The following is a 27,012-nucleotide window of genomic DNA, read 5'->3' on the forward strand; positions in this document are numbered from 1 at the left end:
AACATCCCTAGTTTGTTCAACTCACGTTTATATGGTATAAACTCAAGGCCTCCACTATGCTCTCCCCAGAATTGAAAACAATGCTCCTGGGGCAGCTAGGTGGCACAGTGGATAAAGCACCAGCCCTGGATTCAGGAGGGCTTGAGTTCAAATCCAGCCTCAGACACTTGACACTTACTAGCTGTGTGACCCTGGGCAAGTCACTTAACCCTCATTGCTCCGCCCCCCCCCCCTCCAAAAAAAGGGTAGAAAAAAGAAAACGATGCTCCAGAAATGTGATCAGGGTAGAGTTTTGCAAGACTATATCACCCATCATTTCTGGAAGCTATACCACTCAGCCTAAGACTGCATTAACTTTGAAGGTTGTCATATTTCATTGTTAACTCATTAATGGTCCTTTAAAATGTCCTGTAAAACTGCCAAATCTTTTTCAAATAAACAGCTGACTAGCATCATCCACCTTGCATTTGCAGAGGTGATTTGTTGAGACCAAATATGAGACTTTACATTTGTCCTGATTGAATTTCTTCTTAAATTTCATCTCTTTGAATTGGATTGCTTTCTAGGCTTTCTATAAACTTGTTGGGTTTTTTTCCACTGCCTTTTTTTTTCTTTGTATTTTATGTGATAATATTGCTCAAAATCTCCTACCATCCTTCTCCATAAGGTTTACTAACAAGTTTATATTCTAAACCATTTTTGCCCTTGTCTGCCCTTGTGACTCTATAATCCACACGACACTCCTCCTCCTGCCCAATCCATTGTTCTCTGCAGTGTCTGTACATGATATGTATATAAATATACCTATACCTCTAGACTTGGCAAAGACAGAAAGCGTTTTAGGCTGTTTGGGTTTTTTATTGTGGTGATTTATTTAAATTAATTACTTTCTCAGGAAATGGTGATAGTTTGAATCAATATGAATTCTTTGATCAGTTTCCTACTTTTTAAATTCAATAACTTATGTAGATTGAGTTGGAGTTACCCCAATTGGACACTATATTTTTTTATTCATATTCTTTTTATTTGGTATCAGTTTTATTCTTTGCTCTAACAATTAAATAGTCACAAATTGTAACAAATCAACTGTACAGACAGCTGATTCAGAAATAATTCCCACATTAGCATCCAGCTGTTTCCTGTTGGAACATTTATTTGTTTATTCATTTTTTAAATTAACTCACATGTATGTAGTGTTGTATTTATAAAGTGCTTTCTCCATAATTTATGTATATATATATATATGTGTGTGTGTGTGTGTGTATCTGTATACATTCATATATGTCTGTGTGTGTAGTGAGGTAAATGATCTGAGTATTCTTATTTCCATTTTACAGATGAGGAAATAGAGTGATAAACTTATTTATCCAGTCACATAGTAAATATCAGAACTGATATTTGAACCCTTCTCCTAACTCCACGACCATCAGTCTTTCCACTATATCACATGGACTTCTTTCTTCTGAAGGTGCTGATACTAGCCCTAGGATTTACAATTTAAAACTCACACTTAGGTCAGCAAGAATGAATCATAGAATTTTAGACTTTGAAGAGACATTCAAGAATAACTAGAAAAAAATCATTTTTTAAAAAATCTATGTATTCTACAATGGAATACTATTGTGCTGTAAGAAACGATGAGCAGGAGGAGTTCAGAGAAACCTAGAGGGTCTTGTGTGGGCTGATGATGAGTGAGATGAGCAGAACCAGAAGAACATTGTACACAGTATCATCAACATTGAGTGTTGATCTACTGTGATGGACTATATTCTTCTCACCAAAGCAATGGCACAGAAGAGTTCTAGGGAACTCATGATAGAAAAGGATCTCCAAATCCAGGAAAAAAAAAAAAAAAGAACTGTGGAGTATAGATGCTGAATGAACCATACTATTTCTTTTGTTTTTGGTGCTGATGTTTTTCTATTCTGAGGTTTTTCATCATTGCTCTGATTTTTCTCTTATAACATGACTAATGCAGAAATATATTTAATGTTATTATGTATATATATATAAAACCTATATCAGATTACCTGCTGTCTAGGGGAGGGGGGAGGGAGGGAAGGGAGGGAGAAAAATCTGAAATTGGAAAGCTTGTATAAACAAAAGTTGAGAACTATCTTTACATGTAACGGGAAAAAATAAAATACTTTATTAATTTTAAAAAATCTATGTATTCTAAATTTTTTTTACTTCTGAGCTTAATGAATACCAAATAAAATTAGCATTTCCACATGCAAAGTAAAGAAAATATTGTGGATTGTACATGAAACAATGAAATTTTTATTACAAATAATTTGTTTTTCCCTTTAAGTATACAATAAATTCAACGTTACTTTCAAAGTTGTCCTGTTCATCTGAAATTTCCTATTTGCCTTGATGCACCAAAAAAAGTTCTTAAATAATTTTTCTATTTTTCCTTCCTTTTAAAAATCTGTTATTAATCCCCTACTCCTTCCTAATTTCTTTTGTCCCATTTTTTAAAAAAGAAGAACATAACCCTCATGGCAAAAAACAAATACACACATTGGCCATGGTCAAAAGATATGTCTCATTCTCATTCTATTTGTTTGGGGTTTTTTTTAATCATTTTTCACTCTTATTAAATTCCCAGTGACTGTAGTTGGGGTTTTCTTGACAAAAATACTAGAGTGGTTTGCCATTTCCTTCTCCAGCTCATTTTTCAGATGAAGAAACTGAGGCAAACAGGATTAAGTGCCCAGAGTCACACAGCTAGTTAATATCTGAGGCTGGGTTTGAACTCAGGTCTATCCTGATGCCCAGCACAGTGCTCTATCCATGGCACCACTTAGCTGCCCCATCTTATTCTGTACCTTGTGTCTCTTACCTCTCTGTCAGGAGATGAATAGTCTACTTCATCATCTATCCTCTGGATTCATGTCTAGTTATCTCATTGATCAAATTTCTCAAGGCTCTAAAAGTTGTTTTTCTTTGCAATGTTATTGTTATATAAATAGTTCTCCTGGTTCTCACTTCACTATGTATCAGTTCATACAAGCCTTTCCAGGTTCCTTTGGAACTGTCCCCTTCATCATTTCTTATGGCACAATAATATTGCATTATAATAAGAGACCATAGTTTGTTCAAACACTAAATTTGTGGACACCCTCTTGGTTTCCAGTTCTTTGCTACAATAAATAGAGCTGATTTGTGTGTGTGTATACATACATATATATATATATATATATATATATATATACACACACACACATATATATATACATACGTGTGTATGTATTGTTATAGGTATGTATATACACATACACACATATGTGTATATTTATATATGTATGTAAAATGAGTCTCTATACACACACACATATAATCCGCATATATATTAAGATCTATATATGTGATATGGATCTTTTCCCTCTTTATTTTATCCTTTTTTAATATATACACCTAATGTGGATATTGCTTGCTACAAAGGTATACATAATTTAGTGACTTTTAACATAGAGTTCCAAATCACCTTTGAGAAAGGCTCAACCAATTTACAACTCCATTAGCAGTGCATTAATGTGCCATCTTCCTGTTGCTGCTCTGCAAGAATTGGTATCTCAAAGTTGTTTTAACTTGTATTTCTTTAGTTATTTGGACTATTTCTCCTACTTGTTGATATCTTCATTTGAGAACTGAATGTTCATCTTTAACCATTTATTTATTGGAGAATGGCTACTGTTCTTATAAATTTGAATCAGTTCTTTATATATATTGGAGAGGAGACCTTTATCAGAGAATCTAGCTGCAAAGGCTTTTCCAAGTTAACTGTTTCCCTTCTAATTTTAGCTGTTTGATCATGAATTCTTTCCCTATCCATAATTGTGAAAAGTATTTCTTTCCTTGCTCCTCTATTTAGGGTGTGATATCTGTCATATATTTATTTTTCAGTCATTTTTCAGTCATGTCCAACTCTTTGTGATCCTGTTTAGGGTTTTCTTGGCAAAGATACTGGAGTGGTTTGCTATTTCCTTTTCCTACTCATTTTTTTTTTTTTGTGGGGCAATGGGGGTTAAGTGACTTACCCAGGGTCACACAGCTAGTAAGTGTCAAGTGTCTGAGGCCGGATTTGAACTCAGGTACTCCTGAATCCAGGGCTGGTGCTTTATCCACTGCGCCACCTAGCCGCCCCTTTTCCTACTCATTTTGCAGATGAGGAATTGAGGCAAACAGGGTTAAGTGACTTGCCCAGGGTCACAAAACTAGTAAGTGTCTAAGGCCAGATTTGAACTCAGGTCTTCCAGTTCTCATGGTTTGCTCATCTGCCAGAGAAAAATAAAGGAAAATGTTGGAGCAGGGGTATGGAATCAACTCATGGATTCTCAGGAAAAAATACATGGTTTACCCCTTGTTGACTCTACCTTTTAACAATGCCATGTGTATCAGGAAGCCATGGAAGAGATTATATCATTATGATCTTCATTTATTTATTTATTTATATTTTATTTTTTATTTTTGGCAGGGCAATAAATGTTAAGTGACTTGCCCAGGATCACAAAACTAGTAAGTGTCAAGCTTCTGAGGCCAGACTTGAACTCAGGTCCTCCTGAATCCAGGGCCAGTGCTCTATCCACTGTGCCACCTAGCTATCCCCCCATAATCTTCATTAACAATAATAATGATGATAGAAATTATAGAAAGATGGTCTTGAGGAGTCTGGACTTATTAATTATTCAGTGGAATGATGGAAACTACAACTTGTCATTGCAGGTTGCAGAAATTTGGCATCAATCAGGTATTTCAAGCAGCTATATGCCACAGTGAAAATAGCACTAGACTTGGAATCAGAAAGACTCATCTTCCTAAATTCAAATCTGTCATCAGATACTTCCTAACTGTGTGACCTTGGAGAAGTCACTTAACCCTGTTTGCCTCAGTTTTCTCATCTGTAAAATGAACTGGAGAAGGAAATGGCAAACCACTATAGTATATCTGTCAAAAACATCCCAAATGGGGTCACGAAGAGTTGGACATAACTGGAATAATTGAACAACAAAAAGATATTTCAAAAGACACAAACAGGTGGTTAGAATGATACACCAAGGGGCAGCTAGGTGGCGCAGTGGATAGAGCACCGGCCCCCCAAGTGCCTCACTAAAAAAAAAAAAAATAAGAATGATACACCAGAAGGTCATTAGCTTTTATAAACAAATCCTCATACTACAACTGTAAACCACAAAATATCCTCAATAATTCCCCACAGACTGTACTGAAACCATAGCATCATTATAGATAGAACCATTGCCTACACATGACAATGATTCATAAAACTTTTATAATTATGTTTTTAATAGATGTTACCATACAGATTACTCATAATCTCCAAACCATATGGAATGAAAAACTGTCAAAATAAACAGATCTAGTGGAAGGAACTCATGTAGAGTTATCCCAAACATGCTTTTGTGTCTCTAAAGATGGGTTTAAATGCTAATACTCTTATTCAATTAAAAAAAGTTGTCATTGTATTCACTTGCCCTATACTCCACCATGCCCCAAGAAGCTCATTATTGGGAAAACTTCATCATCCTGCATGATCCCATCAGCCTTCAACTTATCACTACCCTCTGACCCTCTGATTGATCTGTAGAGCTATAAATTTAAAAAACACCCAAAACCCACCCTTGATATAAAGAGGGAACTCAACTCAGAACATTTCCTCATTTTTTCACCTGGCTACACTCCTCTGAGATATTTCTGACTTCACCACATCTCACATCAGGTCATTCTCCTTGGCCCCCACTTTTCAGCTTTCTTTTGTGTTTTTTTTTAATTAAAAAATTTAAAATAATAAACATTTTTGTTTAAAGTTTTGAGTTCCGGGGCAGCTAGGTGGCACAGTGGATAGAGCACCAGCCCTGGAGTCAGGAGTACCTGAGTTCAAATCCGGCCTCAGACACTTAACACTTACTAGCTGTGTGACCCTGGGCAAGTCACTTAACCCCAATTGTCTCACTAAAAAAAAATTTAATAATAAAGAAAGAAAGAAAGAAAGTTTTGAGTTCCAAATTCTAGCCCTCCTTCCCTCCCTCTCCTTCCCCTTCCCTGAGGTGGTAAACAATCAGATGTAACTTATACATTTGCAATTATGTAAAACATTGCCATATTAGTCATTTTGTATAAGAAAACTTGAATAAAAGAAAAAAATGAAAGAAAGTAAAAAATAGCATGCTTCAGTTTGTGTTCCATCACTATCAGTTAGTCCTTTGGGATTGTCTTGATCATTTGTATTGTTGAGAATAGTTAAGTCATTCACAGTTCTTCATCAAACAACATTGCTGTCTCTGTGTGCAATGTTCTCTTGGTTCTGCTCACTTCACCATACATCAGTTCATATGAGTCTTTCCAGGCCTTTCTGAAATCCTCCTGCTTATCATTTCTTATAGCACAATAATATCCCATCACCATCATATTCCACAGCTTGTTTAGCTATTCCCCAGGTGATGGGCATTCCTCTGATTTCCACTTCTTAGCCACCACAAAAAGAGCTGCTAGAAATATTTTTGTACAAATAGGTCTTTTTCTCTTTTGGGGGATGTCTTTGGGATATAAGCCTAGTGGTGCTATTGCTGGATCAAAGGGTACACACAGTTCTATATTTAGCTTTCTTTTTTGTATTGTCTTGATTGTAAGAGCAGGAACTTTCTTTTTTTCATATTCGTATCCCCAGTGTTTAGTGTCTGGCACATAGTAGATGATTAATAAATGTTTATTGACTATTGATTACTATTGACAGAACATTAAGTATAAAAGACTAATAGCAACTTACTTTTGAGCCTCTGATATCTGAGGCTTATCAAAACAGACAAGATAGATAACAGTGATGATGATCATAATACTTTTATATTTAATAATAGTAATATGATAACCTAGAATTTTAAGATTCACAGAATACTTTCTTTAGGACAACTTCATGAAGTAGTCTCTCGGTAGTACTATCCCACAAGTGCCTCCCAAATGCAATGGAAGCAACAGACATTTCTTCTTTTCCATCACACATTATGCAAATTCTTATAGATTTTCTCTTAAAGAATGGGAAACAATCAGGATTCTGATCATTGGCATTATTGCATGAATTGAAAGAATGCTGGACTTAGGACCAAAATTCCTGGATTTCAAGCCTGGCTGTGGTTAAGCCATTTCCTTCTCCAGCTCATTTTTACAGATAGGGAGACTGAGGTAGGCAGAAGTTCAATGACTTGCCCAGGGTCACACAGCTGGTAAATATCTGAGGCCAGATTGGAACTCAAGTCTTCATGATTCCAGGCCCCCTGCTCTATCCACTGTCTAGCTGAATATCTTCAGACAAGTCACCTGAGCTCTCTTACTCTCAGTTTATTTACTTGAAAAGTGGTGATAAGGGCAGCTAGGTGGTGCAGTGGATAAAGCACCGGCCCTGGAGTCAGGAGTACCTGAGTTCAAGTCCGGCCTCAGACATTTAACACTTACTAGCTGTGTGACCCTGGGCAAGTCACTTAATCCCAATTGCCTCACTAAAAAAAAATAAACAAACAAACAAATAAATAAATAAATAAAAATAAATAAATAAAAAATGAAAAGTGGTGATAAATGGTTCTTGGACTTTCACTCTCACAAGAAGGTTATAGCTAGCTTTTTGAGGCTATTAGCCCTTTCTTTCTTTATAGCACCCGATGAGGTAGATCATACAAGGATTATTATCCCTACTTTTCAGATGAACACATAGAGAATCAGGATTAGGATTAAATGCTTTGTCCATAGTCACTCAGCTAGTAAGAGGGAGAGTTGAGACTTGGACCTAGTTCTGCTAGCTCCAAGTCCAGTGCTCTACATCCAGTTCCTCTCCATCAAACTCAAATGAAACAATCTATGTCTCAAGCATTTTGTCAACCTTAAAATGCAGTATGTGTCAGCTATTATTAGCTAAATAGTTCAGTGGATAGAGCAGTAGACCCAGAAGCAGAAAGTCCTGAGTTCAAATCCTGCCTCCAACACTTAGTAGCTATGTAACCTTGGGCAAGTCACCTATCTGCTGTCTGCCTCATTTTCTGCATCTGTAAAATGGGGCCAGTATTAGCTCCTGCTTCCCAGGGTGGTTATGAGTATCAAATGTTCACAAATCACTTTGCAGAACTTAAAGCACTACATAGATGTTATTGTTATTATTTTATCGTTAATAATTCTTTGTATTTAGGATGTGATCATGAAGCTTGGTCAGAGGCCCCATGGTTTGACATAGAGAAGGTGGGGTGCGGAGGGAAGAAAGAAATAAGCATTGACATAGCACGTACAGTGTGCCAGGTGAGGCAGCTGATTGGGACGGTGGATAGAGCAGGGGGCCTGGAATCTGGAAGACTTGAGTTCCAATCCGACCTCAGACACTTACCAGCTGTGTGACCCTGGGCAAGTCATTGAACTTCTGCCCACCTCAGTTTCCTCATCTGTCAAATGAGTTAGAGAAGGAAATGTCTTAACCACTCCAGTATCTCTGCCAAGAAAACTGCAGATGGTGTCATGAAGATTCGGACACATCTGAAACGACAAACATGCCAGAGCTTTACAAATGCCAACAACCCTTCGAGGGAGGTGCTATTGTTTTCCCCATTTTTATAGTTGAGAAAACTGTGGCAAAAAGAAGTTGAGTAACTTACCCAGGGTCACATGGCTAATAAATATCTGAGGCTGAATTTGAACTCAGGTCATTCTGAGTCCTGGCCCCACTGCTCTATCCATTGTGTCACCAGCATAGAAAAGTCTTTCTATGTAGAGGAGCCCACTCATGCCCCTTTCCCCAGAGACCTTTGGCCCCAATATATTTTACCCAGCTTCCTGAGCTCCCATTTCTTTTACTTCAGTCAGTCGGGCTATAGAGGAAGTAATGAATGCAATCCACCTGTGTCCTCGCCAGGCTTGTCACCAAACAATCCCACTTCCCCCATTTATTAGACTGGAGGAGTAGAGCTGCCTTTCTTAGGGCTGACTTCAGCAGTTTGCCATGATTATTTGCTTATTTTCCTCAACCTTTTTGCTTTAAATGACCTTAATATAGACTTGCTATATTAGAAAGCACACAGGAAGTGCACCTCCCTCTTACAGTACATCCTGCCTCAGCACTTTTGGTGGGTGTTATTTCTATTGCTTTACTTTACTCACAAAATCCCGAGGCAGGCAAACTTGGTGAAAGGAGGCTAACACTGAGTAGATTCTTTCTATAAGTTGGAAACTAAGGCCCCCTCTGTCCAGGGCTGCTGGGCAAACAGGCCCCAAGAGGCAGGATGGGACATGGAGGAGGGACCTGGCACAAAGGAGGAGACTCCAAGTTCAGCCCTGCCTTTTATTTTTACCAGCCCAGCAAAACTTCTGTGCTCTTCCCCGTTTTTGCATGTTATACCTAACTTGTCTTTTTATAAGCCTGAGGTCCTGAGATACATCGGTGATTTATTTGGGTCACAGTTTCTACTTTTTATTAAAGTAACTAATAAGCTAGCTATTAAAGTAACTAACATCCCAGTTTTTCTCACAAATCTTAATAATTTTCAGTTTCTAGGCCTACTGGCCTAACAAGCTGACCTAGTTTCGAGTGAAAGCTGCCCATTTTATGACTTTATTACCTTCAGAGAGCAGATAGGTAGAGCAGTGGAGAGAACACTAGGTCTGAAGTTAGAAAGACTCATGAGTTCAAATCAGCATCAGGAGGCTGCTAGGTGGCACAGTTGATAAAGCAGAAGCCCTGGATTCAGGAGGACCTGAGTTCAAATCTGACCTCAGACACTTGACATGTATTATGTGACCTTGGGCAACTCACTTAACCCTCATTACCCGCCAAAACAAACAAACAAAGCAAATTAGCCTCAGACACTTCCTAGCTGTGTGAGCCTGGACAAGCCTCTTAACCCTGCTTGCCTCAGTTTCCTCATCTGTCAAATGAGCTGGAGAAGAAAACCACTTTTGTACTTTCATCAAGAAAAGCCCAAATGGGATCATGAAAAGTCAGACACAACTGAAAAATGACCCAACAACAACAGTAATGACATTACCTCTAGGCACACATTCTCTTGATGCTCAATACCTGACACTATAATTGTTGTTTGTAGATCGTTTGTGATTGCTGATTGTTGTTTGTCCTTTGTTTTGGAAGAGGACCATGACATCAGGGAGATGTCATGATCTACAGTAAATTGGATTAAAGTGAGGTTGGGCTGTGCAGTCACCAGCCTCACTCTCTCTCCTCCAGAGCCATCTGGGTCCAGGGGCAATATATACATCAGGGTGACTGGAGAAGGCCCCAGATGTTTAAAGCAATTGGGATTAAATGACTTGCCCAGGGTCACACAGCCAGTAAGTGTCTGAGTCACATTTGAACTCAGGTCCTCCCAACTTCAGGGCCAGTGCTCTAGCTACTGATATATAATTGCTGATAGTTTTGATCTAAAAGGATCTCTTTTTCTAATGTCAAAGTTACTCCTATAAAAATAAATTGGAGGGGCAGGTAAGTGGTGCAGTGGATAGAGCACCGACCCTGGAGTCAGGAGTATCTGAGTTCAAATCCAGCCTCAGACACTTGACACTTACTAGCTGTATGACCGTGGGTAAGTCATTTAACCCCAATTGGCTCACCCAAAATAAATAAATAAATAAATAAATAATACATTGGAGCAGTTTTCCATTACAGTTGGAATAAAAGTAAAAGAATGAGATTGATCAATTTGCTTATTAAAAAAAATTCTTATAAGAAATAGCCATGAGAGGCAGTGGGTATAGTAAATAGAGGTTCAGCCTCAGCATTAGGGAGGCCTGGGTTCAAAGCCTGCCTCTGATACATACTTGTTGAGGGATTGTGGGCAATTTCCTAACCTCTCACTGTCCAAGGCAACTCTCTGTGACCATAGGTTTTAGGGTTCTGATCTATACCATTGAAGGATATTTCCACACCAGGAATTCCGTAAACTGATGTTCACACCCAGAGTTCCATACATAGATAAAAACACAAATCTAGAGAAAAGATGAAAAGAGAGAGAAAAAGAGAATGAAATAAAGGCCACGTCTGTGTCGTTCCTAGAAAAACAATTTTTCTCTCTTTTTTAAAGTCTTGATTGGATTGCTTATGACATAACCAATGCTGTAGAAATAAAATCTACTGGGTTTAGTTTTGCTCTCCTTTTACTTCTAAATAATTTCTGTATCCTGACTTATAAAAACCCTAATAGTAGAAAGTCAACATTGAGTTAAAAGAAGAAGGGAAATTGTTCTTCTCTATTTATTGACGGGGGGAAGCTAGGTGGAGCAGTGGATTAAGTGGCTGACCTAAAGTCAGGAAGACTCATCCTCAGATATGTTCAAATCTGGTCTGGGATACTTACAAGTTATGTGACTCTGTGCAAGTCACTTAACTCTATTTGCCTCAGTTCCTCATCTGAGGTGGAGAAGGAAATGGCAAACCACTCCAGTATCTTTGCTCCATTATCTTTGCCAAGAAAACCCCAAACAGTGTTAAAAACCTGTACAACTGAACAACAAATTCACTAGAAGAATGTTTCTGCTTTAGTCCCTCCCTGGGCTAGCATAGTTGCTAGTCTCATCACTATGAAGTACCCAAGAGGAGACTGGCAAGAGTCCAGCCACCATAGGTGCCCTACCCTCTTGCCTTAGCCTCTCTGCTGCACAGAAGCCACGACTTGGAACCCATCTGTTAAGGCCAGGTAGCAAGAAGACTTGCCACCACTGGGGGTTCCCCACCCCTGTTGTCTACTCCCTTTCACCCAGTCTGTTTGGCAGCTCACAGGCCTTGGATGAGGTGGGGGGTAGTAACTTTCTTCCTTCCCATGGAATGGAGGACCACCAGATCTTACCATCTCCTTTGTAACTGCTTCTTAAAGTCTTCCAGGCCTTACTCCCTGCCCTGCTTCTATGTCCTGTACTCCTGTCATCTTAGGTTACTTCTATAACCTAAGGAACTCTGGGTTCTGCTATCTGCTCTACCACTGAACACTTAGGACTTTGGGGCCCTCACATGTGCCCTGCAGATGAAAAGATTAAACAGAAAAAGTTCATGACGGGTTGAAGTAAAACATCTCTCATGGAATTGGCTGAATGAGGTCTTGCAGATGCAATTCCACCTAGGCCAGCTCTAGTGGAAAGACTGCAGATGGAAAGGCTTAGTTCAGAAAGTGTGAAAAACAGGAGTGTGTTGCCAGCTACCAGAGTGTTGGGCTTTCAGTATAAAGCAAACAAGATGCAAGGCAGGAGGCATGTTCAGGGATGGAAAGAGTGATGTGGTGAGGATGAGATTCAAGAAACAAGTAGGATACTATCTAAATCCAAGCTAAAGTTAAAATTTCTTTGTCTTACTCAACAATAAAGTTAATTTCCTTGAGTCCTACTTAGCCTGGATGTATTCCTCTCTCCTTGTTCCCCTGAACAATCTTCATTTTAATTGCTAAATTTGATGATTTCTTCTCAATTCTCATCCTCTTTGATCTTTTGGCAGCTTGTGACACTGCTGACTACCCTTGTCTTCTGTGATATTGTTTTCTCTTCCTCCTACCTCTCTGAATATTCCTTCTTAGTCTCCTGAATTGTTATCCATCTTCTGTGCCTTAAGCTTGTATATGCTATAAGGTTGTGTCTAGGACCCTCTTCTTTTCTTTCTCAATAGTTTTTCTCTTGGTGATTCCATCTACTCCCATTGGTTTAATTATCATCTCTTTGAAAAATACTCCAAAATCTATATATTCAGTGCTAATCTGTCACCTGAATTCCAGTCCCTTACCAACCGCCTGCTGGCATTTCTATCTGGATTTTAAAACAAAATCCGGGGCAGCTAGATGGCGCAGTGGATAGAGCACCGGTCCTGGAGTCAGGAGTACCTGAGTTCAAATCCGGCTTTAGACACTTAACACTTACTAGCTGTGTGACCCTAGGCAAGTCACTTAACCCCAATTGCCTCACTAAGAAAACAAAAAAACAAAAAAAACCACCAAAATCCATTCTTTCCCCTCAATAAACCTATGCCTTCCTAAATGCCTTCGTTTTCAGTAAGTACCATTATCCCTTCATTCACTCAAGTTTGGACCCTATAACTGTCCTTGACTTTTCCCTCTACTTCCATATATTTTACATCCATCCCTTCCTCTTGATAGATTCTGCCACTACCTTAATTCAAGTCCCTTCTTGCCTGGACAATTGTTATAGACTCCTAACTGGTCTCCTACTCCCACTTTTCTCCTTTCTCCAACTCATACTCCACACAGCTGCCAAGAAAATTATATAAGATACAAGTCTGATCATGTCACTCCCCTACTCAAAAATCTTCAGTGGGTCCTCATTGCCTTCAAGATAAAACAAAATACAAACTCTTCAATCTGGTGTTTAAGGCTCTCCACAATCTGGTACCTACCTACATTCAATCTTATTTTACACTATGCCTTTTTTTTTTTTTTGGTGGGGCAATGAGGGTTAAGTGACTTGCCCAGGGTCACACAGCTAGTGTCAACTGTCTGAGGCCAGATTTGAACTCGGGTCCTCCTGAATCCAGGGCCAGTGCTTTATCCACTGTGCCACCTAGCTGGCCCCTATACTATGCCCTTTTAAAAAATCCATGTTCTATTTTTATCCCCTACATACATGCATTTGCATAAGCTATCCCCCAAACCTGAAATGAAATAATTTTTTTTCCTATGTCTCACAATTCTTGACTTTTTTTAAGGGTCAGCAAAGGTACTGCCTCCTCCTCATACCTCCCTTCCCCCTTTCTTATGCCAATCAGGAACTAGCAGCTGAATCCTACTTCCCATCTTACTTTCCTATTGCCCATGTCTTTACAAGAATCCTTTAGCGCCAGTTTTTCCATTCTATCCTGTCTTTATCCTCCTCCTCTGTTCTCTCCTGCCTGTCCTTCACCACTGCAGCCACTTTTTTTGTTAACATTTTTTAAATTTAGAATTTCATTTTCCCCCAATTACATGTAAAAACAATTTTAACATCCATTTTTTTTTTTTAGTGAGGCAATTGGGATTAAGTGACTTGCCCAGGGTCACACAGCTAGTAAGTGTTAAGTGTCTGAGGCCGGATTTGAACTCAGGTACTCCTGACTCCAGGGCCGATGTTCTATCCACTGCGCCACCTAGCTACCCCCTTAACATCCATTTTTAAAACTTTGTGTTCCAAATTCACTTCCTCCCTCCCTCCCCACACTCCCCCTTAAGAAGGAAAGCAATTCAATATAAGTTATACGCATGTATTCATGCAAAACATTCCCACAATAGGTTGTGAAAGAAAACAGACAAAAAAAACTTAAGAAAAAGAAACAAACAAAAAAAATGCTTCAATCTGTATTCAGTCACCATCAGTTCTTTCTTTGGAGATGGATGGCTTGAATTTTTCATAAGTCCTTCAGAGTTGCCTTGGATCATTGCATTACTGAGAATAGCCAAGTCATTCAGAGCTGATCATCTTACAATATTGCTATTATTTTTATATACAGTACATCTCACTTTGCATCAGCTCATGTAAATCTTTCCAGGTTTTTCTGAGAGCATCCTGCTCATCATTTCTTACAGCACAGTGTTATTTCCATCATAATCTCATCCCACAATTTGTTCAAGTCATTCCCCAGTTGATGGGCATCTCTTCAATTTTGAATTCTTTGCACTAAAAAAGGGGCTGCCATAAATATTTTTTGTACATATAGGTAGGTCCTTTAACTTTTTGATTTGTATCTTTTTTTTGGATACTGACCTCGTAGTGGTATTACTAGGTCAAAGAGTATGCATGGTTTTATAGCCCTTTTCCCAGCCACGTTCAATGGCTCAAATCAGAGCATATGGGTGGTACTCAGTTATGGGAATCACCTTTCCCTTAAGAAATTTCTTTAAAAGCCAACTGAACAGGGCAGCTAGATGGCACAGTGGATAAAGCACTGGCCCTGGAGTCAGGAGTACTTGAGTTCAAATCCGGCCTCAGACACTTGACACTTACTAGCTGTGTGACCCTGGGCAAGTCACTTAACCCCAATTGCCCCGCAAAAAAAAAAAAAAAAGCCAACTGAACTACCCTTTTTCTTTTAGTGGTAAATCTAATAGTCCTGATTAGTCATCCCATTGTCTTCAGTTGTTTGATTAGTCATTGTTGAGTTCTAGCCTCTTAAGCCTTAAGAACAGTTCCATGCTAAGGAAATTAAAGAACCACAATGCCCTTCAGGCTTAGCTGTTTCTCAACTCTTTAATAGACCTCTTAAGATTCTGTGTCCTGGAAAACTGTTTCTTCACACTTGAATTTTATATGTTTTTAGAAAATAAATATTCTTCTTCTGCCTCTTTCAGCTGCCAAACCGTTTACACACAAAAGGAACATCACCTCACATCTTCTACAAGGTAATCTAAACCTTTTTTATTTAGGCAAAAGTCTACTTTCTACTCCTTTTCACAGCCAGGCTGCTTATAACCCATATGAAAACTGTTTCTTTGCAGACGGATTTCAAACAATTTTTTATTAAACAAAAGTTTCTTCTCTGTCCCTTTAGCCACCAAAGAATTCACTTCTAAAAGGGATTTTACCTTACATTCTTCATAACTTCTTTATTATAATGTTCTGGCTCTTTAAGCAACTACATTACTCATCTCTTAAAGGGACAGCACCATATCCTTTTATTATATTTATTTGTGTATATATTCTAGCTTCCCCATGGAATGTCAGTTCCAGAGGAGATAAGTAGTCAGTTTTAAATAGGAGATTTTACTCCTGAAATGCCCATTATAGTTGATTATGATTAGACAACTGTCCTCAGCCTCTAGATGGGACCTTAGCTGTCTTCCCTAGAGTCAGATGAGTTTTGAGGAAGTCCCTGAACAGCTTAGGTCTACCAGTAGTGACCTCTTGCCCTCTTTCCCCCCTCACTGAAGAACACTTTGAGACCGACATGGAATCCTAGCCATATTCTCCCTGTTCCCCTTCAGGGAAAGTACTTCCACCTCCCTCTCATGATCTTATCATGGGCCTGCTCCTACTGGGCTCTCCTCCCACCTTCATATTTAGAGGACTCCAGATGCTCTCAGAAGACCCTTTAGTTTCCTCCTCTGGAACAAAGTCCTATTCATCCCCAACCTAGTTTTGACTCTATATACATGACAAAATTAGAAAGAAATTTGAGAGTACTTTGTAAGCAAGTATCGTATCTTGTGGCATAGACCACGTACATGAATGATGAAGGAATTCAGATAAAGTAGAAGATAATTGTGGGGTGAAGTTAGTCAATAAGTTTCATTAAGTAAATGAGTTTGGAGCTGGGTTTTGTAGAAGTATGTGTGAAGAATAGAAAGAAGATAATTTAAATTCACAAAGTCACTATTTAATGTCATTCTGAGGTAAATCACTTTGTAAAGAATCACTTTTCAAAACATCACTTTTATAAAGTTTGAGGTTTTTCATATTGATTTTATTGAAAATGAAAAACAATCATATATGCAAATCCTCTAGTAAATATACTTTCTTTAAAAGAAAGATGCTATGCTTATATACCCTAAGGAAGCATTTTATATATATATCTGTGTGTGTGTGTATACATATATATATACATGCATATATCTATCTCTATCTCTATCATCTCTATCTCTATCTATAAATGAGGAATATGGCCAACCAGAAAGAACATGATTGTGGGAAGAACCACCAACACTAGAATTGCCATTCTATCTTCCCTTCCCCACTGGTCCCCTCTCCTGACCTTGAACTTCTTTTTTTTTTTTTTGGCCGGGAAACAGGGGTTAAATGACTTGCCCAGGGTCACACAGCTAGTAAGTGTCAAGTGTCTGAGTCCGAATTTGAACTCAGGTCCTCCTGAATCCAGGGCTGGTGCTTTATCTACTGCACCACCTAGCTGCCCCTGACCTTGAACTTCTTACAACCCATTTGGGTTGACTGAGCATTGGAAAGAACTACCAACACCAGGGGTATCCTTACCTTTTGTCTTCTTGTGTCCTGCTTATTGACTGCTCATAAGAACTTGGAACAGTTGGGAGTCAACAATTACCTTTCTTCTTATGACGTGGAGGGCAATCAGGCCTTACCACCTGCCCTGCCGTTGCCCCCTGCCCCAGGTTCTCCAAGTCTTGCCATCTGCCCTGCTGTCTCCCAGCATTATCATCTTAACTATTTAAGTAATTAAGGACCTTTGGGCTTTGCTCTACCCACCACCATTGCATTCTTAATACTTCTGGACCTTTTCATCTGTCCTCCAGTTCAGCTTTTCTCTTACATATTGCTTCCCTTAATTAGAATGTGAATTCCAGGAAAGCAGGGGCTTTTTCTGTTTGTAACCCTAGTGCTTAATACAGTTCTTGGAACATATTAAATGCTTAAACTCTACTTTTTTTCATTCATTCATTTAGCAAATACATGATAAGCACTTGCCATGTGGAAGGTATGGTACTTGGTGGTGAATAAAACAAATATGAATGCCAATGAAAGATGAATAAAATATGTTTTTTTCATAAAACTGAGGCAGGTAGTATAGGACATGTAAATAAAGAATAAGATACAGTAGAATGCTAGCCCTTGGAGTAAGAACACCCAGGTTCAAATCCCAACTCTGATGTTTAACATCAGTGTGACCTTGGCTAAGTCATTTAATATACCAGGCCTATGTTTCCTTATCTATAAAATGAGATAGTCAGACTAGATGTTTCCTAACCAGCTCATGATCTCACTTTAGCATTCTAGGAGCCATTTAGACAAAATGCCTGCCTTCAAGGAAATTATGGTCAAATTAGGAAGACAAATGAAGCATTTCAATGGTACCGCTGTAATTCTTCATCTTGCTATAGAGATGACTCCTGGTTCTCAAAGACTATACAAGTCTAGTGGGAGCCCTGGCAGGTTCTACCAAGATTGAGATGTTTCAAATACAGAATGTTAACAGATAAGTAACTGAGGTGATAAGTAACCACCACATCCTTACAATGAATACAGAGTACAGAGAGGGTCATTACCCAAACATTAGCCACCAATAATATTTTTGACCATGATGATACCACAAGCCTAGTACTTTACAGATCACATATATATATATATATATATATATATATATACACACATATATATGCATATATATACACACACATACATATATAGTCAATAAATATTTTTAATGAAGATTCTATCATCTATCTATCTATCTATGTCTAAATGAACACAACCAACAAGTGGAGAGAACATAAGATATCCAAGAGATAAAAAGCTCTAATTTTTTTTTCATTTATTCAAGAATTTATTAGGCAGACACCATGAATGTAAGACTGTGGTAGGTGCTGGGGATAACAAGACAAAAATTAAACAGTCCTTGTCTTCTTGTTGTTGTTCCCTCATGTCTGACTCTTTGTGACACTATTTGGGGTTTTCTTGGCCAAGATACTAGAATGGTTTGCCATTTCCTTTTCCAGCTCATTTTACAGATGAAGAAACTAAGGCAAATAGGGTTAAGTGACTAGTCCAGGTTCACACAGCTAGCAAGTGTCTGAGATCAAATTTGAACTCAGGTCTTCCTGACTCCAGGCCCAGCATTCTATCCAATGCACTGTCTAGTTGCCCTTGTCCTCTAAGAACTTATATTCTTTGGAGAATATAATAGGTACTCAGATAAGTAAATACTAAAGGCACACAGAATCAATAAAAAGTAGTATCAGGGGGCAGCTAGGTGGCACAGTGGATAAAGCACCGGCCCTGGATTCAGGAGTTCCTGAGTTCAAATCCGGCCTCAGACACTTGACACTTACTAGCTGTGTGACCTTGGGCAAGCCACTTAACCCCCATTGCCCTGCAAAACAAAACTAAACTAAACTAAACTAAATAAATAAAGTAATATCAGGGGTGAGGGTAGGGATAGGGAGAGACCCTAGCTAATGAGGCAATCAGGATAAGCCTAGTGTAGATGGCAGCATTTGAGTTGATCCTTGAAAGAAGATGAGGATCCTAAGACTTGTGGAGGGAAAGCATTTCATGAATGGGGGATAGCCTGTACAAACAGATGGTGATGGGAGATGGGATGTCACATACAGGGATTAGCAATTTAGGCCAGGTTGGCTGGAGTGTAGTGGATGGAATGAGATGGTGAAAGGCTTTAAATGTCTGACAAAGAAGTTTTTACTTTGTCCTAGAAGTAATAGGGAGCCATTGGAGTTTCTTGAGCAAGAGCACCATGGTCAGATCTGTACAGGAAGAAATATCAATTTGGTAGCTAAACTAACAGCATGGAATTGCCATGTTTACCTTGGCCAACTGGCTTCAACTCTGTGAAGCTCAGTTTTCTCAATTATCATTGAAAACACAAATTATTTCACTTATGAAGTCATAGAAGAATCAGGAAAAATTATCTAGTTTCTTTTCACTCCTCCCACTTGTGTTCTTGAAATACTGTATGTCCTGGATGACTGAATATTGAGTTCTCTTCTGTACCTCATCTCAGTGGCTGATATAATATACAGAACAAATACCCACATTGTATTTCTGTGGGTCTAAGAACCAACAAGAAATCCAACCAATCATTGTTTATTTCCAATATAGATCTCTGGGGCCAGGGCTGGCTTAATTGGCTTTCACTCCAAAGCAAGTTCAAGGTTAAGGTCAGGTGCACTTAACAGGGATCCTGGGTTGCAGGCATAAAATGAAGAACACGTTTTAAGTCATTGGAATAACAGTTAATCTTGTCTGAGAAAAAGCAACAAAAGGAAAATCATGTTCCTCAGATCATTAGAAGTAAGAGATAAGGCAGATCAAATGAGCTTGAACAAATGTGGGAACGTGGACGGAGGGACCTGTCGCTAGGCTGCTGTCTGTGGACCCTGCTCAACATTTTGCGAATTGGCTGATAGGATTTTGGTTGCATTTCCTCTCTGAAAGCTATATTTCTGGGAACCTTCAGATTAAGTTCAAACCTGAGGAGGAGATAAGGCAGCAAAAAGGGAGAATAAATCCAGGCTTGTCAGAGCAGCTAAGGAGAATAAACAAAGCTTTTAAAAATAGATATCAGGGGAAGGAAATACTAGAAAAGAAGTAGCTGTACTAAGGAGGAGAGTGAAATATGAGGATTGTTGAAATGGCTGAGATACTGACAAGCTTCTTTGAAGTCAAGAAAAATAAGAAATAGCTGCCTGCCACAAGAAAAGCAGGAGGCTTCATAGGATTTCAAGATGGAAAGGACTTTAAAAATCATATAGTCTGACCTCTTCATTTTACAGATGAAGAAACTGAGGCTTAGTTTCTGTGGGGGTAATTTAGGCATTAGCGTCCAGTGACAGGTTAAAAAACAATAGGTCTGAAGAATTAATATAAGTGTATAGAGAAATAATGATAATACCTAACTTATATATAGCACTTATTATATGCCAGAGCAGCTAGATGGTGCAAGAATGCTGGTCCTGGAGTCAGGAGGACCTGAATTCAAATCTAGCCTTAGACACTTTCTAGTTGTTAATCATTGGCAAGTCACTTAATCCTTTTTGCCTCAGTTCCTTATCTGTAAATTGAGCTGGAGGAAGAAATGGCAAATCACTCCAGTATCTTTACCAAGAAAACTTCCCCAAAATGGGGTCATGAAGAGTTGGACATGACTGAAACAACTCAACAACAACTATATGCCAGGCACTATGCTAAATGCTTTATAATTGTTATTTCATTTGATCTTTATAATAATAACCCTGAGAGGTAGGTGCTATTTTACACATGAAGAAATCGAGGCAAAGATAGGTAAAGTGACTTGGCTAGAGTCACTCAGCTAATAAGTATCTGAGGCTGAATTTGAAATCAGGTCTTCCTGATTCCAGGCTCAGTGCTCTTCCACCTTGCTGCCCCTAAATATTATGAGCAATATCTTAAGAAGCTTCCATCTTAGAAGCTAATCCTTAGTAGAGTGCCCAAGGAATCTATCTTTGACGTGGTTCTGTTTAAAACTGTTATCAATCACAAGAATGACATAGATATCAAGCTTACCAAACGTATGGATAATGAAAAGCTGGGAGAGAGAGACAAAGGAATGATTCATAATATACAGATTGAAAAAAGGATACTGACAAGATTGAATGATGAACCCCAAACTGTAAGATGACATTTAACAGGAAACAATGGAAAGTCCTGCACCTGAGTTAAAAAAATATATCTGCTTAAGTACAGGATAGGGAAGATGTAGCTATATAATTGTTCACACGAAGAAAACCTGAAGGATTTGGCAGAGTGCAAGTTCAATTTAAGTCAACAGTGTGATATAATAGGCTAAAAAAAGCGGCTGTCGTCTTAGGTTGCATTAATAGAAGGAAAGGATCCAGAATGGAGTAGGTGATAGTCTTCCTGTCCTTTACCCGGGTCAGAGAGCAGCTGGAGGATTGTGTTCTATTCTGGGTGCCACGTTTTAGGGAAGACACTGATAAGTGGGAAAGTGTCCAAGGGAAAGTTACTAGGATAACAAGAGGCCTGGAAAATGCCATGCAAGGACTGGCTGAAGGTATTGGGGGTGTTTAGCATAGAGGAGAGATGATAGGGCCACTTCCAATTGGGATCCTATGATATTATGATTTGGAAAATTTTAGCATTTATAAATCACCATCTCCACCACTGTATATTCCTAGGGAGTCAGAATTAAGTAATCAGTTAACCAAAGGATAAAAATGTCAGAGATCTGAGGGAAGAAGCAATCAAAAACAAATATGCTCAGCAATTGATTTGAATGAGCTACTTCTGTAGGACTTCCCCTCCTAAAAATGAATACTACTGCTTCTGGGGTTTAAAGACCTCTAAGATGGAAGATTTCTGTCTAACCCCAGGGATCCTGTACTCAGCATGACCTTTCTTCGCTGATATTTAATGAAAATTCATTCAAGAATCATGGCTTAATGAGTTCCTTTATCATTAGATCCAGTGTTAGAGGGCATGGGTTCAAATCGCACTTCTTATACTTACTGGCTGTGTGACTTTGGGTAAGTCACTTAAAAAGCCTGGGTGGGTATGTACCTCAATTTCCTCATCTATAAAATGACTCAGTTGTCATCTGAGGTCCCTTCCTGCTATAGTCTCTTTTTATTCCATCTTTACTCCACATAAAACAAAAGCAAGAATAATCATAGCATTTATTCAATAGAAGACAGGAGCAAGAAGAATTAAATTATAAAAGTCTACCCATAAACCTCAGTCACACTCTTCCACCATTGCACATATCATCTGTGGGGGAGAGTGAACACACACAGAAATCTAACATGGAATCATATGAAGAAGACAAACAATGTATTTGGTATAACTCCTATTTCTGAACATTAGGCCTTGATGACATGAATCTCTACAGTCAACACTATGCCTCACCTGTGAGATGGAACCATTTGTCTACTTCTTGTCTGGAGGTCACAGCTCTTCTGCTGAGCAGAGCCACTTTACTCCTTTTGTGCTGCTGAATTGACAGTCTCTCTAATCGCATAGCCATCTTTGGTAGAGTGCTGAGAAAGTGTTGGGCTCTTCTTCTTCTTCTTTTTTTTTTTTTAATGAGGCAATTGGGGTTAAGTGACTTGCCCAGTGTCACGCAGCTAGTAAGTGTTAAATGTCTGAGGCCAGATTTGAACTCAGGTACTCCTGACTCCAGGGCCAGTGCTGTATCCACTGCGCCACCTAGCTGCCCCAGTGTTGGGCTCTTCTAATGACAAGTAGTCCCCTCAAGCCAAAGAAATACCAAATTCCCTGCTATAGACTTGTGATGATATATATCCTTTCCAGATATCTACAGAGGAGACAGATAATACCAAGGATTGAGGAAACCAGTTGTTTCTCTCCCAAACTGGAATACTCCCTGAACACACCCTTTACCACCTCCTTGGTTTTGTTCACACTAACCTCTATACCAAGAATGTCTTCCCTTCTCCATCTTTGCCTTTAGTAATGGGAGGCTGAGGGCAAGGAGTTCTGGTTCAGGTCAAATTTTACCCTGTCATTCATTCAATATTTAACCAATACTTATTAAACATCATAGGCAGCTAGGTAGCACAGTGGATAGAATGCTAGGCCTGCAGTCAGGAAGACCTGAATTCAAATCTAGTCTCAGATGTTTACTACTTGTATCACCCTAAGTAAGATGCTTAACCTCTGTCTGCCTCAGTTTCTACAACTGTAAAATAGGGATAATAATAGCACCTAATTCCCAGGATTGTTGTGAGGATCAAATGAGACAATATTTGTGCAGCATTTAGCACACTACCTAGCACATAGTAGGTGTTTAATAAATGCTTATTTCCTTTCTTCCTAAATACCCACTATATGTATGACATCGTGCTAGGCCCTGTTGATATAAAGAAAAAATAGGACGTAGTCACTAGTCTTAAGGAGCTTATATTCTACAGGAAAGGATATGACATGTCCGTGAATAAGTATAATACAAAGTAGGCAATTCTGGAGTCACAGGAAAGATGCAGACAAAAAGCTTCATGAAAATTAGAAGAGATCGAGAGATCGCTTTCAGTTGGAGTGGAGGCAGCAGCCTCTGCCAACCTCCTTTTCAGGTCTCTTTTGTGTGCATCTTCTCCTATTAGCTGGAGAGCTCCTTGAGGGCAGGAACTGTATCCCCAGTGCTTAATGGTGCCTAGCACATGGTAAACACTAAATAAATGTTTGTTGCATTGTTGCCTTATCTTAAAGGTAGAAAAGAGGACAATATGCATTCTAGGTAGAGGGGATGGACTGATCAAATGCACAGAGGTTCAGTTCTAGGAACACCTAATCATCCTATTTCTCTTGATCATGAAATGAATGAAGAGGAACAATGTGAAATAAGGATGGAAAGTTAGGTTGGAACGAGCTTGCAGAGGCTAAGTAGTTTGTATTTCAACTTAAAAGGCAAGAAGGAACCGCTGAAGTTGGGGAGTGACATAGTTGGATCTTGGCCCTATGAAAAATATCTGTGCAGTTGTGTGAAGAATGGATCAGAGACAGAATCGACCATCCATGAGGAGATCATCTGGGAGAATATTCCAATAGTCTAGGTCCAGGATGATAAGGGTGATAACAACATGAGTGTAGAGAAAGGAATAAATGTGAGAGATCTCATGGAAATAAACAGCCAAACTTGGCACTTGATTGAAAATGGGTGTATGATGGAAAGAGAAGAATAAAAGATGGTTCTAAGGTATCAGGGTTAGCATGTCTAGGAAGATGGTGGTGTCAAATTGAAAAAGGGAAAAGTAGAAAGGGGGTTATTACTACAAGAATTTAGTTTTGGACATGTGGAAGGGGACATATCCATGAAGCCCTGGGAGACATAGTATTGGATTCAGGAGAGAGATTAGGGTTGAGAACTTTGATTTGGAAGATATCTGTATAGAGGTGATCATTGAATCTGTGAAAGTTGATAAGGTCACAAAGGATGAGAGTATAGATATCTTGGGCAGTTAGGTGGCACAGTGGATAAAGTACTGGCCCTGGATTCAGGAGGACCTGAGTTCAAAAAACCTCAGACACTTGACACTAGCTGTGTGACCCTGGGCAAGTCACTTAACCCCCATTGCCCCACAAAAAAAAAAAAAGAAAGAAAGAGAGAGTATAGATATCAAGGAGAGGAGGGAATGGGGATAAAGGAGAGGGCCCAGGACAGAGCTTTGGTGCCATCTAAGTAAAGGGAGTGGAATATGGATGATGGACCAGTGTAGGCAACTGCAAGGGAAAGGTTAGACAGGTAAGCATAGAACCAAGAGAGAACTATGTCACCAAAGCCAAGGGAGGAGAAACTGGAAGAGCCATGACTGGCCAATAGTACCAAAAGTGACAGGAAGGTCAAGGAAGATGAGAACTGAGTAAAGAATTCAACGGGGGATGAGGGTGAGGGTAAAAGAGAGTACATTCCAGGCATTGGCACAAAGACAAGAACATACAATGAAACGTGACAGTAGTCTACTCTGAAGTATAGAATATATAGAAGGATCAATGTGTCATAGGAATGGAGGTCTAGCAGCAGATTATGGAAGGCCTGGATTGCTAGGCTATGTAGCTTGGGTTTAACTCCCTAGGTGATAGTAGGTCATTGGAGGGTTCTGGCCAAAGAAACATCCATGGCCAGATTGAGGCATAAGAATGAGTCTGACAGCATTTCAAAGGACAGTTTAGAGAGGGGAATGGAAAGTAAGACCTTTAATGCAGTGTTATGTGTCCTCAGGGCAAAATCAGGTTTCTTTTGAAGGGAGGAGGTGGATAGGACACTGGAGGGAAAGTTTATGGATGTTGAGGAGTTTATAAAGAATAGAGTAGATGTGCCCAAGAGATTAGAGTTTGTATTCGCATCATGATGAATGGTACAATCAAATATAGAACATAGTGAGTGGTTTTCTCTCTACTCTCTCTTTTTCTAATCAATATTATAAAGAAATCTGGGGAGAAGTAATTTCTAGTCCAACAAAAAGATCGATAATATTGTCTAAGCAAGAAATTTATTAACCAGAGATTGATTGTATTGGTTTAGCTTTTAAGGAGTAGGCTGTTCTAGAAAGAGTTTGCCTTTAAGTCATATTTATAGGCAGCCTTTATTTTGTCTAGTACTGATAGGCCCTGAACAGAAGCCAGAGAAAACACCAAAAGCCGATATACCAAATTTGCCCATAAGGAGTTCTATAATAGGAGTTTAAAGGTAGCAAATATACCAAAGCTTATGTTTGTTATTTGTTTTTTAGTCATGTTTGACTCTCTGTGACCCCATTTGGGGTTTTCTTAGCCAAGATACTAGAGTAGTTTGCCATTCCCTCCTCCAGTTTATCTTATAGATGAGGAAACTGAGGCAGAGTTAAAGACTTGCCCAGGGTCACAGAGCTAGTAGTGTCTGAGGTCAGATTTGAACTCAGGAACATGAGTCTTACTGATTCCAAGTCCAATGCTCTATCCACTACACTATGTAGCTGTCCTACCAAAGCTTATAAGTGCCTTCTATTCCCCCCTTAATTTAAAATGTCTAACTATAAATGAAATCTTTTCCATTTGTTAGTCTCTTCTAATTTTAGTGTGCCTTTTTAATATTTGGTAGAAGGGACATACATATTGCCTGATTAGTGCCACTCTATTAGGGTAAGATTCTTGAGAGATACGAATTAATTTGCTTCTTATGATATGAAATAAAGAGTTAGATTGGTGAAGGGACCCATAAATGAAATTTTATGGATAAAATCAATTCCAATTAATTACAGTGTTGTCATGTTGTGAAATGATCAGAGATACCAATAACTTTAAGCAACAATGCATTGTATGTGGGTACCCAGTAGAAAAACATGACTAGACCTAAATCTAGTCATTATTATTATCTTAATGAACTAGAAGGAGTAACATGCAATATTCCTTAAAGTCTTTCCAATTTAATTTGGCAAACTTGCCTCCTTTGTAGGAAGGAGGTATTGTAAATACCAGGGAGGAACAGGAATTATAACAGTCAACAAACAATATTTATTGAGTATTGTCATGAGTTATATAAGAAAGATTATATGACATTTTTTGCTTATAAGGGGCTTGATAGCTGATGGCTGAGAGACAATAAACCCATTGTCAGATAATAGTTATATATAAAAATATATCACAACAATTCACATATCTATAGCATCTTGAAGTTTTAAAAGCTTATTTTGCTCACAAACCTGTAAACTAGGTAGTGAAAGAATTATGATCTCCATTTTACACGTGAGGAAACTGAGACACTAAGTTTAAGTGATTTAGGCATTTCGGGTAAGAATAGCCTTTGGAGGTCATTGTGGCATTTTCAAAAGCTCAGGGTGGGAGCAGACAAGACTTGAAAGAATGCTAAGGAGGTTGTTGGTTTGGCTGAAACAAGAATTCCAGTGTGATGAGTGGTGGTTAAAGAGATTAGTTAGCTAATTGGATACCAATTTAAACATCTTGGTCACAAATTTAACTTTAACATGAGAATTCATTAGAAACTAAGATGACTACTATATTGTCTTTTTGTGTGAATATTTACTTGTGAATATGTTTAATCTCTTCTAATAGAGCATAAGACCTTGGAGA

The sequence above is a fragment of the Dromiciops gliroides genome, chromosome 3 (assembly GCF_019393635.1).
Source record: "Dromiciops gliroides isolate mDroGli1 chromosome 3, mDroGli1.pri, whole genome shotgun sequence".
Lineage (NCBI taxonomy): Eukaryota > Metazoa > Chordata > Mammalia > Microbiotheria > Microbiotheriidae > Dromiciops > Dromiciops gliroides.